Genomic DNA, 12,190 nt, shown 5'->3' on the forward strand with positions numbered 1-12,190 from the left:
AGATATCCACCTTCCTACACCACTGTCCATTGAATAACGCTCGTGGAGGCCGTCCAAAGCCGCTAAAACTAGGCACTTGCCTCCCCGAACTCCCCTCACATAGACATTGTAAATGTCCAGAAATCCTAGGGGCCCCAGATCTAGCCTTAACACCTGAATATCACTACTCTCAGAGGGCAATTCCCTAATATTCAATGCCAATGCTTGGCGAACCCATATCGTAAGCCCCCCCATTGGGCGGCCTTTGGCCCCTTCGATGGCGGGAATAAAAAAGTTTAGATAACCTGCACAAAACTGCGGCTCAAGGAGCTATGTCTCTTGAAAAGTGCAGATATCAAACTCGTTAACGAATACAAGCCAATCCGGTAGTGACATTTTGGAGCCCAAACCCGCAGTGTTCCATGACATAAATGAACCCCTACTATGGACATGGCCTATAAGCAATGGTGACGTACCTTGCCCTTGATAGTTAATAATAGAATGACTCTGTGAACCAGGGCCAGGGGCATTGCTGGATTGGGCTATAGACGGTGATCGCCCCTCAGAGAAATCACTAAGGATGTCAATACTGCCTGCCTGGGAGATACCAGAACAAACGGCCAGACCATCACTCATACAAGCCGTTACCCCTAGCATATATGTCATTTCTGTGGGCGAACTGCCAGTGTCACTAATGCCACCTTGACTCTTTGCACCATCAATACATGGCCCATGCAGATATACACATGAAATTTAACAACCTAGGCAACAGATTCTTAACAATTGTGAAGTAAGAGACGCAAAGAAGGGAAAAAATTATAATACCAGAAAATTCAAAGGCTAGAAATTTATTAATACATTTAAAAAAGGGAAAAATCCTATTGCAATCAAATGAAAATATATACATTTAAATCAACACTATAAAATACAATAAACAGAAAACAAATACAGTTTAAAAAGTGGCATAGATAAGTTCTCGATGCGCGTTTCGGCGACCAGCACCTTCTTCTGGAGTAGCCACGTAATACCTATAAGAAATGATGATATAAAATATATACTATTTTTTATAAAACTGACAACATTCTAGGTAGTCTACAACACATAGAATCAAAAGTATCTAGAAACTTATATTATATAAACTTCTCTTTGTGTCTCGAACAGGCCTACAACACATAATATACAGGACAGATTTTCATAATCAGCAGACATTTAAAATCATTGTAAATTATTGCTCGTTAACCTATAAAAAGTTCATGAATGTGGGACCATTGGATGGAAAACGGAGGGAAAAAAGGTGATGGCCAGCTTTTACTAAACAATAAATAGTAAAGGGCACACTCAATTGTTTTAAGTATTAGTAAACACATTTTGAAAAAAGTTTTGTCTTATTGATGTAAAGGTAGAGTTGTTATAACATTCTATGATTAAAGAATTCAAAGCTGACGATTAAAGAATTCAAAGCTGAAAAGTGACGAATGGATTATTGTCAAAAAACCACATAAATTAATACAGGTCGTAATGATAAATAAATTCTTGTTAACCTAATACATGCGGAAATGAATATGATAAATGCAGAACTTACGTTTTTTTTTTAAAAAAGAGTCTTGATTCTAAATAAATCCATATGGAACGTTTTGGTCATGAGCTCCTGTATAATCAGGTCGATAGTGTTCACTCTAGATAACAAATTTTCTGAAAATATCTACAAGAGAAGGTGAGCCATATTAACTTCCTTGTCAAATAATTGTATTCCTTTTATTTCTTCCCTATATGCTGTCTATTCTAGTTAATAAAAAAGAAGGGAGATATTAATTATATGAGGTGATTGCCTTCGTGCTTTCAGTAATTACTGTTATATGGCATTGAGATAGCTGTATAACAGATCTATCTATGGCATTGAGATAGCTGTATAGCAGATCTATCTATTCCAGCAGCTTATTATATGGTACTGGTTAACGCCTATTCAATAATGAATTCTTTAAGAAGACCGATGTCTTCAAGCAGGTCAAAAATTGAATATCCTTGATTTTAAACTATGCGTGCTAAATCAGCTAGAGGGACCTATCTAGGGATTACATTGAAAAATCAAAGGATATGCGTGTTAAATCAGCTAGAGGGACCTATCTAGGGATTACATCGAAAGATCAAAGGATATCATAGGTTTACATAATTACCTTTGGGATAATGTGCGAAATATTTTGGTTTCTAGAAGCAGTGACGATAATAATAGAATGAACGTTACAATCTGCAAGCTGCAAATAAAATAATTGCAGTCACTATACCGAATCAAAATGGTGTACACTAAATAAGAGTTCTTTACTCTCAAAGAATATTACCTGGAATATAACACAATATGCTTCGCCTCCTGGTTGCCAAAATAGGTAAGTAGTAAACTGGTAAGAAAAAACAAAGTAAATATTTAAAAGCCGAAACACGATGCGTTTTTAATGGTCATCTGAAGATTTGAAAAACCTCCCAAAACAGAGTGTTTAGTTATAAATTATCTGAAATTTACCTTTATTTTAAATTTGATGACAGGATACCTCTAATAAGATATCTCAAGGTATGGGGCTCATGTTCGATGCTCCCACTGAAAAATAAATAAAAATGCGCCATGGTAAGGTATTGCGTTTAAAGATCTGTTAGCCGCGAGTTCGTTGTATACAGAATTCTTCCAAGACCAGCCCGCACTCACCGTATTTTTTGTAAATATGTTGCAAACCAGGGGCGGCACACAAAAAGCAACTTAGTTTCAGGATACAAGCGGAGCAAACGAGTGTTTCCCGCGTAAGCTATTTAAACGTTCAAATAACGGTCAAATACATCTATTGCCGGAAAAAACGATGTTAATGGTTACATAAAGCTGGATTTGTAAAGGAGACAATACGTAAACGGAACTTAGATGTTATAGAATTATTTTTATAGTTTGTTTTATTTGGAAGAAATACCCATTGTCGCGTTTTATTAATGAAGAACTTTATATACATCCGACTGATTTCTTAACAAAACCCGACCGAACAGACAATTATCAGTTCTGTTTCCACGTTATAACGAAAGAAACTGACAACAGACTGGATATCATATTGGCAATGGTCAGTTAAATTTTAATTATTCTATAAATTCGATTTGATTCCGTTAAAACAAAGGTATAACATTACATACGAAAGTTCATCAACCGCAGGTAAAAAACAAAGTTATTTAGAATATTTATTAATTTAAAATGGATCTTTTTACGAGGGAAAATCGACTATGATGTTTAAAATTTATGTCGATCTTATATAGTGCGCACATTATTATCTAGGTTCAGCCAGTGAATATATGTCTATAATTGCATATATTTGTTATTGTGTGAAAATTTCAAAAACTAATAGTTAAAGGAACTTAAAATTCTCATTTAACAAAAAGGAAACATAATGACTGAATTAAGTAGTCTCTCATACTTCCCTATTTGCTATAAGAGAATATCCTATTTTGTGTGTTTACCTAAGTAATAGTATTTATCTTAAAAGATTAACAGATACACACCAGGGAGTCAGTCGATATTCTCTAGCCCAGAGCTCCCAACACCCCCCTGTGGCCACTTCCCAGAATAACAGTGCACCTGGAAGCCAGGTGGGGCCTTCCTTAATTTGATGCTTGAACCTGCTGGGGGACTAATTCTATACTCAAGGGCAAATAGATTTTCAGCCATTTCCTCAGACCGAAGTGTCAGTTCCATACAGTCAAATTGTTCCATGTCCGAGGTCAGTCTGCACGCCTTAGAGATATCATCCCTAATTATCGACCTACACCCCCTGACTTGGCGCAGCCAATGAATAGTTTTATTGGTCAGGGAATCAGCACTCTCAGTACTTTTAGCTGACGCTATCTTAGGGACGTTGGTCAGGTAGATTTTATTTGTGCTCTGTACTGTACTAAAGTTCTGACCCCCACTACTATTTTGGGGTTTGTTTTGATTAGTACCCACTGTTGGAGCATTCCATCTCTCACTAGGTATCAAATAATCTCTCTCCTTAATCCTTGAAGGGTGAGTTAAACTTTTTTTATTGGGTAGTCGGGCCTACTTTGTACATGTGGGATGGATAAAGATTTTCCGAATTGGGGTACCTCACTATACGAGGAGGTAGCTTTACATGCACCACCCACTTCTTCAATAGACCTTGGTTTTACCAAGGCACTACCAGCTTTCAATGGGAAAGGGTTTGGTTCACTTGAAGCTGGTTTTAGCAAGTTGCGCACCTCACTATTGGGGGCAGACCCTACCATAGCAGATAAATTTACAATCAAAACCTTCATTGACTCTATCTCGTCCCTTAGAAGAATTACTAGCTTTACCAAATCATGGGTGTCATGTAGATCACTTCTACTATTATCGGTAGTTTGGGTTTGGCAATCTGATAGATGGTTAGGGGGGGTCTTCATGGCTAATCCGGAAGGCTGGGGTAATTGTGACATGATGCTCTCGCTATGGACATTCACCAGAATAGAAAACCTGTTAGTACGGGGAACTATAGTGGCAGACATTAAAGATTGCCTACCACCGCTACTAGGGAATTATCACAAGCACCAGCTATGGAGCTCACCTTAGTTGGTGCCCTCCTCCTCCCGGTACCACTACCCTTTGGGTCTTTGGGTTTAGGAAGAAACATAGCGGGGATAGCAAGGGCAGGAAGATCCTTACATAACCCTTCCGACCCTAACCCAGCTGTGTTCTGTTGAGCCTTATCCCCCACTAGATTTGGGCTATTATCAGAAGTTAAAATTGCCTCACATTTCTCTACAAGACTATTGATACAATCACAATTACTGGCGGCATGTTTAGACACTCTTCTGGCTTTCTTTCCTTTGCGAGATCTACCCGCAAACCCAGCCTCAATCCTCCCTCCCCCCCTTCCATTGATTTCCGTTTACCCACTCAAATATTCCCTCCCCGCAACAGGGAAAGATTTGGAGGACAACAAGCAACTCAGATCGTCCACAAAATAGTATCAAAAAGTCCTTTAGGCTGGCGTTTAAAGTATGCACAGTGAGGAACAGTACCTTTAGCAGTTCCCAAAGTAGGTCAGTATTCTTCTATGGAACTTAATGGTGGACTGATAGACTGGCTATGTTAGTGGGGTGGCCCTGCCCTAGTTACTTCTGGCTCTGACGGACGAAGCAGAATCACAGGTAGGAGGCCGTTCCCCTCACGGCGTGTGTGGACTGGTTAACCCACGCTAGTTTTAAAGACCACGGGCGCCCTGCAGTGACGACTTCAACCAGCGCTGTGCTCTGCCTTCTGAGAGAAGGAGTCTGGAGCAGAGCGGAGCTGGCGAGGATCGAGCTGCTGTTCCCCTCACAGCGCCTTGGACCAAAGAGCCAGGGAGTGAAGCAGAATCACAGGTAGGAGGCCGTTCCCCTCACGGCAGGAGAAAAGCTATAGAGGAGGGCCTCCCGGCTTCCGCCTCAAAAGGGTGAAAATCACACAGCTAAGTCAGGCGCCGGGAACAAGGAAGCCCCTTTTATACTTAGCTAGAGCGCGTCAGAGCGCTTAAACACCCCCAATATGGCCGCTGTAAAAACTACGGCTCCCCGGGACCGAACTCTCAGCGTCTTTACTCAGCTGAGAATGACCCGGACAGCGGAAGGATGAGGAAAGATATCTGGCAAGGTAAAACGCTTAGTAAATCAAGCTGAAGTGCCAAACACAAAATTAAAATTAAATAATAATGCTTTTTAAATCAAGCAGGAATACAGGTGGTAAAGTTAAAAACACTCAGGAGAAAAGCTATAGAGGAGGACCTCCCGGCTTCCGCCTCAAGAGGGTGAAAATCACACAGCTAAGTCAGGCGCTGGGAACAAGGAAGCCCCTTTTATACTCAGCTAGAGCGCGTCAGAGCCCTTAAACACCTCCAATATGGCCGCTGTAAAAACTACGGCTCCCCGGGACCGAACTCTCAGCGTCTATACTCAGCTGAGAGTGGCCCGGGCAGCGGAAGGATGAGGAAAGATATCTGGCAAGGTAAAACGCTTAGTAAATCAAGCTGAAGTGCCAAACACAAAATTAAAATAAAATAATAACACTTTTTAAATCAAGCAGGAATACAGGTGGTAAAGTTAAAAACACTCAGGAGAAAAGCTATAGAGGAGAACCTCCCGGCTTCCGCCTCAAGAGGGTGAAAATCACACAGCTACGTCAGGCGCCGGGAACAAGAAAGCCCCTTTTATACTCAGCTACAGTGCGTCAGAGCTCTTAAACACCCCCAATATGGCCGCTGTAAAAACTACGGCTCCCTGGGACCGAACTCTCAGCGTCTATACTCAGCTGAGAATGACCCGGACAGCGGAAGGATGAGGAAAGATATCTGGCAAGGTAAAACGCTTAGTAAATCAAGCTGAAGTGCCAAACACAAAATTAAAATAAAATAATGACGCTTTTTAAATCAAGCAGGAATACAGGTGGTAAAGTTAAAAACACTCAGGAGAAAAGCTATAGAGGAGGACCTCCCGGCTTCCGCCTCAAGAGGGTGAAAATCACACAGCTAAGTCAGGCGCTGGGAACAAGGAAGCCCCTTTTATACTCAGCTAGAGCGCGTCAGAGCGCTTAAACACCCCCAATATGGCCGCTGTAAAAACTGCGGCTCCCCGGGACCGAACTCTCAGCGTCTATACTCAGCTGAGAGTGACCCGGGCAGTGGAAGGATGAGGAAAGATATCTGGCAAGGTAAAACGCTTAGTAAATCAAGCTGAAGTGCCAAACACAAAATTAAAATAAAATAATAACACTTTTTAAATCAAGCAGGAATACAGGTGATAAAGTTAAAAACACTCAGGAGAAAAGCTATAGAGGAGGACCTCCCGGCTTCCGCCTCAAGAGGGTGAAAATCACACAGCTAAGTCAGGCGCCGGGAACAAGAAAGCCCCTTTTATACTCAGCTAGAGTGCGTCAGAGCGCTTAAACATCCCCAATATGGCCGCTGTAAAAACTACGGCTCCTCAGGACCGAACTCTCCACGTCTATACTCAGCTGAGAATGACCCGGGCAGCGGAAGGATGAGGAAAGATATCTGGCAAGGTAAAACGCCTAGTAAATCAAGCTGAAGTGCCAAACACAAAATTAAAATAAAATAATAACGCTTTTTAAATCAAGCAGGAATACAGGTGGTAAAGTTAAAAACACTCAGGAGAAAAGCTATAGAGGAGGACCTCCCGGCTTTCGCCTCAAGAGGGTGAAAATCACACAGCTAAGTCAGGCGCCGGGAACAAGAAAGCCCCTTTTATACTCAGCTAGAGCGCGTCAGAGCGCTTAAACACCCCCAATATGGCCGCTGTAAAAACTACGGATCCCCGGGACCGAACTCTCAGCGTCTATACTCAGCTGAGAGTGGCCCGGGCAGCGGAAGGATGAGGAAAGATATCTGGCAAGGTAAAACGCTTAGTAAATCAAGCTGAAGTGCCAAACACAAAATTAAAATAAAATAATAACACTTTTTAAATCAAGCAGGAATACAGGTGGTAAAGTTAAAAACACTCAGGAGAAAAGCTATAGAGGAGGACCTCCCGGCTTCCTCCTCAAGAGGGTGAAAATCACACAGCTAAGTCAGGCGCCGGGAACAAGGAAGCCCCTTTTATACTCAGCTAGAGCGCGTCAGAGCGCTTAAACACCCCCAATATGGCTGCTGTAAAAACGACGGCTCCCGGGACCGAACTCTCAGCGTCTATACTCAGCTGAGAGTGGCCCGGGCAGCGTAAGGATGAGGAAAGATATCTGGCAAGGTAAAACGCTTAGTAAATCAAGCTGAAGTGCCAAACACAAAATTAAAATAAAATAATAACGCTTTTTAAATCAAGCAGGAATACAGGTGGTAAAGTTAAAAACACTCAGGAGAAAAGCTATAGAGGAGGACCTCCCGGCTTCCACCTCAAGAGGGTGAAAATCACACAGCTAAGTGACAACTTCAACCAGCGCCGCGCTCTACCTTCTGGGAGATGGAGTTTGGAGCAGAGCGGAGCTGGTGAGGATCGAGCTGCCGTTCCCCTCACGGCGCCTGCTTGGACCAAAGAGCAAGGGAGCGAAGCAGAATCACAGGTAGGAGGTCGTTCCCCTCACGGCTTGTGTGGGCTGGTTGAGCGCGCGGCCCGAGCTGCGGGAGGGCCATGCTAGTTTTAAAGACCATGGGCGCCCTGCAGTGACGACTTCAACCAGCGCCACACTCTGCCTTCTGGGAGATGGAGTCTGGAGCAGAGCGGAGCTGGGGAGGATCGAGCTGCTGTTCCCCTCACGGCGCCTGCTTGGACCAAAGAGCCAGGGAGCGTAGCAGAATCACAGGTAGGAGGCCGTTCCCCTTGCGGCGTGTGGGCTGGTTGAGCGTACTCTTTATGGTGTTACTACACTTACAATGTCTAAGAATGGACTTAGACACTGTAGAGGTACAGGGCTCATGCCTCTGTACCCTCAACCTAGGGCTAGTGCACCCTGCTAGACGGGTGAGTTACCTAGGCCTTAGGCAGAGGATGGCAAGCATGGCACACAGCGATGTGTCTCATGTCTACTTTTCACTTTAGTCTGCCACTTCAGGCTGAGTGTTTTGGTGAAGTGTGTGTGGGTTAAGGTGCAGGGCCTCTAAGGGTAGAACAATAGGTGCTGTCACTCTTAGAGGCCTGCCCTGGTCACAGTGCCCTTGGTACATTTTACAAGGGGCTTACCTGTGGCCAGGGATGTGCTAATAGGGGATACAAAGGTACAGTCTTGGGAAAGAATACAGGCCCTGGGAACCTGATTGGCAGGGACCCAGGGAACGTCAAGTTGCATCAGATGTCAGACAAAGTGGGGGTAACCATACAAAAAAGGGCACTTTCCTACACCTCCCCCCCCCCCCCAACGAAAGAGGATGAGACTACCTTTTCTCCAGAACGTCTTCATTGTCTAAGGATAAAAATCTGGAAAGGCCAACTGCACTGGCATGGGCAGTCCCAGGTCTATGTTCCACTGTTAAGTCCATTCCCTGTAGGGATATGGGCCACCTCAAATGTTTTGGGTTTTCTCCTTTCATCCGGCATTAGCCATCTGAGAGGCCTGTGGTCAGTTTTAACTAGGAAGTGAGTACCAAACAGTTATGGTCTCCGCTTCTTCAAGGACCAAACCACAGCAAAGGCCTACCTCTCAATGCTATGCCAAAGCTGCTCTGGGGAGTAGTCTTCTGCTTATGAAAGTAACAGTCTGGTCTTGTCCATCATCATTTGTCTGGGTAAGGACAGCTTCTATCCCCAGCTAAGATGCATCAGTCTGCACTATAAACTGTGTGGGGTAATCTGGAGCCTTGAGAATGGGTGCTAACACAGTGCCTCTTTTACAGTGGCTAACTTCTTTTGGCAACCAACTGTCCAGTTCACTTTTTTAGGCATCTTGTTGGAGGTGAGTTCTGTGAAGGGAATAACAATTGACCCATATCCCTTCACACGCCTCCTATAGTACCCAGTCAAGCCAAGGAATGTCCTGACTGGGGTCTGGGTGGTTGGAGCTTCCCAATCCAAAATTGGTTGGATTTTGGGTTAAAGGGGTGGGACTTGGGCTCCACCTACACGGTCACCCAAGTACAAGGTCGCCCAAGTACACAGCAGTTCCCTGCCCTATCTGGTTGCCTTGATAGTTAGGCCTGCATCTTACAGGGCCCGTAAAACCTTATACAGGTGGACCAGGTGATCATGCCAGGAAGAGCTAAACACAACAATATCATCAAGATAAGCTGAACTAAAGCCTTCCAACCCAACAAGGACTTGATTCACCAACTTTTGGAAGGTGGCAGGGTCATTCTGTAAACCAAAGAGCATCACAGTAAACTGGAAGGGCCCATCAGGAGGTGTGGAGAATGCGGTCTCTTTTGCTCCAGGGAGCATGCCAATCTGCCAGTACGCTGCAGTTAAGTCAAAGGTACTTGAGTATTTGGCAGCCCCCAACTTATCAATTCATTAGCCCTGGGGATGGGGTGTGCATCTGCCTCGGTGATAGCATTGAGACCTCTGTAGTCCACACAAAACCTCATTTCTCTTTCCACCCTGTGGATGAGGTTTGGGGACTAGGAACACTGGGCTGGCCCAGGGACTCTCAGGAGGCTCAATAATCCTAAATTCCAGCATCTTGTTGACTTCAGCTTTTATGTTTTCCTTCACTTGCTCAGACTGGCAATAGATTTTTATTTTGACAGGAAAGCTGTGTCCAATGTCCACATCATGGATACACCAGGGTGTCTGAGTAGTGGTCAAGAAAAAGAGCTGGACATGTTGCAGAACCTGTCTAAAATCAGCTTGCTGTGGGCAGAGAGGGTATCTGAGTAGACAACTCCATCCACTGACACATCTTGGGGGCTGTAAGAGAGGAGGTCTGGGAGAGATTCACTATGTATCATGATCCTCATCAGTAAGAAATGTGTTACTTACCTGTAACTGCAGTTATCCAGTATTGGTGTCTTTCATAGATTCACATGCCTGAACCATTCCCCGTCGTCGGGATGGGAGTCCCCGGTACATAAATAAAGTAGTGTCCTAAAGACATATAAAGAAGTAGGCCCACATGCCTCACATTAGTAACCTATCCTTGTCCTTTTGTAAAAAGGACCAAACTCTAGAAGAGAGCCAATCAGCTGCCACCTCCCTCTAGAACCCTCCTGGAAGGAGCCTCAGTCCCTCAGATTTTCGTACGTACAAAGCTAAGTAGGCGTGTTACTGAGAGAATTAGGTGAGCCCTTCCAGGGGAGGCGGGAGGGTTGCATGTGAATCTATGAAAGACACCAATACTGGATAACTGCAGTTACAGGTAAGTAACGCATTTCTTATCCAGTATTATGGGTGTCTTTCATAGTTTCACATGCCTGAATCAGAGTAGCAAGCATTGCAGAGAGCACATTTCGGATGGCACTGTATATACAAGTCATTAGATAATAACATATTAAGCGACTAGCAAGAGCAAATAGATGCAAACAACAAGTACCAACGCATTACACAACAGAGAAATGTGCGTATATGAGAAGGATGGAGGGATGAAAGAAGGCTCACCTCTAGTGAAATAGATGGCAAAGTACTGCTTGTCCCACACGCTGCGTCTTTCATAAGATCCGTGTCCAGGCAGTAATGCCTAGTGAAGGTATGTAGCGACTTCCATGTTGCTGCTCTGCAAATGTCAATGACAGGCACACCTGCAAACAGTGCCATGGATGTGGACATCTCCCTAGTAGAATGGGCTCGTACTTTGGAGTGCAGTGGATGTCCTGCTTGTTCATGGCAAAAAGAAATAGCTGCCGAGATCCAGCGGGAAATGCTTTGTTTAGTAAGTGGAAGACCTTTTCTGGGCGTGCTGTAAGCTACAAATAGCTGATTTGACTTTCTGAAAGCTTTTGTCTTGTCGATATAAAATTTTAAGCACCTTTTGAGATCCAATGAATGCAACGACCTTTCCGCTGCTGTACTGGGATTTGGGAAGAAGGAACGCAAAACCACAGGCTCATTGAGATGGAAATCCGAAGGGACTTTTGGAATAAACTTCGGATTTGTCCGCAAGATCACTCTGTCTTGTTTAAATTGTAGAAAGGGATCCTGAATCGAGAATGCTTGCAGCTCACTCACCCTCCTCGCAGAGGTGAGCTGTTTTCCAAGAGATATTTCAGGTCAGCCCTGTGCACCGGCTCAAAGGGATGCTTCATGAGTTGATTAAGGACTATATTAAGATGCCAGGTAGGAGGCACCATTTTCACCGGAGGGAAAGTCCTGTACAAACCTTTCAAAAATTGTTTGATCAGTCTGTGAGATCAGAGAGAAGGACCCACTGAAGATCTCTTATAACGGGATATTGCAGCCAAGTGGACCCTGATGGAGGAGTGAGCAAGGCCCGACGTTGCCAAGTGTAGAAGATAAGGTAAAACTTGCTCCGGAGAAGAAGTGAAAGGGTGTATTCCTCGACCCCTACACTAGATACAAAACCTCTTCCATTTCAGAGAATACGTTTTATTGGTGCTATCCGCTTGTGCTCGAGCTAGGATGGCTCTACAGTCAGGTGGAATATTCAAATTATGAAGCTCTCGGAACTCAGGCGGCTAACCTGAGAGATGTCAGATTTGGATGTTGGACTTGCCGGTTGCTCATTGTGAGTAGAGACACTGCTTCAGACGGATCGGTGGCTCCAGAGATAGGCGGTGGAGTTCCGTGAACCAATGCTGTTGTGGCCAAGTTGGGGCTATTA

This window comes from Lissotriton vulgaris, chromosome 5 (assembly GCF_964263255.1).
Source record: "Lissotriton vulgaris chromosome 5, aLisVul1.2, whole genome shotgun sequence".
Lineage (NCBI taxonomy): Eukaryota > Metazoa > Chordata > Amphibia > Caudata > Salamandridae > Lissotriton > Lissotriton vulgaris.